Source organism: Eurytemora carolleeae, unplaced genomic scaffold, assembly GCF_000591075.1.
Source record: "Eurytemora carolleeae unplaced genomic scaffold, Eaff_2.0 scaffold1296, whole genome shotgun sequence".
Lineage (NCBI taxonomy): Eukaryota > Metazoa > Arthropoda > Copepoda > Calanoida > Temoridae > Eurytemora > Eurytemora carolleeae.
Genome location: NW_019397187.1, coordinates 63,803 through 67,122, shown reverse-complemented (window position 1 = coordinate 67,122; position 3,320 = coordinate 63,803).

The window sequence follows — 3,320 nt, the reverse complement described above, 5'->3', positions numbered from 1 at the left end:
TACAGACTTAGTACTATGTGATTTTTTCATGTATTGTTTAAGGTAATGTAATTTAAAATATTAAATAGATTATGTAAATTAGAAATTATATTGATTTTTACCCGGTTTTGTATTGAGGTTAAATTGAGGACATGTTTTGATAGATAGTCAATTTATTTCTGTATTGTCTAGGCCAAAATATATATATATATAAATTTAACTTGTCTGGGTGTCCGTTTGTTCGTATCCAATAAAAGTTAAAACGGCTAAACCGATCGGGCCCAAATTTTGCGTGGGACCTCACGTGACCCCAGAGAGTGTTTATGAATGATCAAAATTTTAAAAACTTGTGTTTAAAAGTTTTTTTATTTTGTAAAATTTAGAAAAAATATCATGAAATCTGCAAACTTTTTGTTTTTGTTTTTGTTTTATACTGTACAAAGATACTCAGAGATAAAGCCAAAATTAAAAGTTGAAATAGAAGATGAATTTGGTCTTCTTGGGACGATTTTGGTGAACAATCGATCTATTGATCCCAAGGATTGTAAGGCAAGGAAAGTTATTTCAGAAGTGTACACATCTTTTGTACTGCAGTGTACTGTCTCTGGGCGGTAATGTAAACACAAGACGGATGTCGAAGCCTGAAATGGGATCCATCTTTCACATAAAAAATCATTGAAATATTTTGGTCATATGAAACTATTATGTGAATTATCAAAATTTTCAAAATTTAATGCGTTTAACCTCCTCGGATACTAAACGAACACTGATGATCTATTCTTGTTTACAAATTCCGCCCAAAGAGAACTGGTTTCAATATGTACACAGAGTATACACGACCGCAATTAACTTTCCTTGCATTACATTCTTGATTGATCCTATCCTCTTATTTATTTTTCAAAACAAACAACTTGATTTAAGTTCCTGAAATATCCATGTTCAATTTGTCCAGATTTGACAAGAGCTTTATCACACGTGACTGAATGATCAGTATCCCCCACTCTATTCTTTATTCTTTCAAATTCTTTTACAAACCTTCTTGGAGAGGGCAAACAAGTTAAATAACAAAGCATTGGAAAATTATGACAAATTAAAAAGTAACAAAGCAAAGTTACAGCATTTAAAACAAAAATAATGTTTTTTTCTGTTAGGGTTTCAAGAGAAATCAATTTTTTTCTGTAGTAAAATATTGAAAGAACAGAGTGAGTAAAAAACCGGGAAAAGCGTTCTTGTTCTTTTAAATAATTATTTTTTTTGCATGGTTCATGTTTTAGGCTTAAAAATATAAAAATGTTATCATCAAAATGCAAAAAAATACATATTATGCTACAACGAAAAAAATCCGCGAAACAATTATTTGTTGTAAAAATTATTGTTATTTTGAAAATTAATTGGTAAATGTTTATGCTATTCTGTTCTAAAATCAAAAAAATGAAAATACTCCACGAAAAGTTGTTAGTCCATATCTGTAGATACCTTACTTTTAAAAAATTGAAAATTAAAAAGTATTTACTAATTAAAAATTCTCCCTTTATAAATATTATTTTGAATTAGAAAATTAATTTTTTTACATCCTCTTGCATTTACTTGCTAATATTTTCTTAATTGTTTGTAAAACAATACTAAATTCCGTTTTTGTTACTCTCCCTGTATATTCTAACTTAAAAGCATCATTATCTCCCCCTCACACCTGGTTAACTATAAACCACACTATTAATCACCGGGTTACTATTAAAAAGTTTGACAAGTTTATAAAAGTAAGAAAATATGAAAAGTTTGTAATATAATAAATTATATAAAATATTTGCTGGGATTATTGAAAGCCTTCTATAATATAAGTATAAAGAATCTTATAGAATACTACAGTAATAAGTTATTCAATTAATTACACATATAAGGAAATTATCAAAGCATTAAACTAATTTAACAAAAAAATTTAAGTGAAATAGGGTTTTAGACTGAGAAAATGTAATGCGTTAAATGCGTGTTGAGAAAGTTTTTATTTTTGTTAATTTTATGATTTTCAGGTTTCATACCTAGCTCCTTCTATTGCATTATGTTACTACACTTTTTAGTTTAGAATTGTAAACCAATTTTACCCGTCTACAGAAAACATTATTTTTTTTACCTTTTCTTTACATTCTTAGCTAGGTTTGGTCTAAAGGAATTACTGGCGTAGTTTCAAGTATACAAGTAATGAATTCCGCCAATTAATTTCTGTTCAAGAGAGAAAAACAATGATATATATACAGAGCGTCCCATATCATATTAGATTATTTCCAATCTTTAACACCAAAATAAACCCTAAATACTCGAAAAACTTATCATTTTCCGCAAGAAAATTCTTATATAAGCCTTATGTTATTTTTCAAAGTGATTCATTCTAATGAAATTTTCTAATTAGTCACGAAAATCGTAATTTAGACCCGTTCTCGGTCTAATATGATGTGGGACACCCTGTATCATCATGTTTGCCGAGTTTTTTCTTGAAAATTGATTATTTTTAACTGTGGTTTCTCTACATGTGACAATATCTTCCTTATTGTTACCGTTGTGAATCTGGTATGTAACTCGTGAAACGAAGTGTCTCTTGGAATTACGTGTACAGTCCCTTTCAGCTGAAGATGCCAAGAAAAATATATTCTCAAGCAAAAACTTTGTGCATAAACTCACTTTGATATTCCTTCATGATAGTTTATAGAATAATAAAAACTTTTTGGATTCTATTTTACCTTTCTCAAGAGGGATGAAAGTATTCAGTTTTTACCTTTCTCCAGAGGGATATAAGGATTCTATTTTACCTTTCTCCAGGAGGATGAAAGGAATTTTTTACTTTTCTCCAGAGGGATGAAAGGATTCTATTTTAACCTTTCAACAGAAGGATATAAGGATTCTATTTTTACCTTTCTCCAGGGGGGTGAGGATTTTAATTCTATTTTTACCCTTCTCCAGAGGAATGAAAGGATTCTATTTTTACCTTTCTCCAGAGGAGAGAAAGGATTCTATTTTTACCTTTCTCCAGTGGGATGAAAGGATTCTATTTCCACCCTTTTCCAGGGGAATGAAAGGTTGGGAGTGAAGTCTAGACAAATGGTTGCTGGCAGCGCGTGACTCGTGAATTCAACCGGACAAAGTTTAGTCTGGGTTTAGATTGGAAAATACCGACATACAAATCAAGGACTATAAATATAGGACTGTCAGAATAACAATCCTTAAACTGACTTTCGATCAATACAATTTATTTTGTTCTAGAACAGATTTCATGGTTGGATTCACTCTAAATTTTTGTAAAACAAAAATTAGATCACATTAAAACATTGGAGTTCGGACAATGAACATTG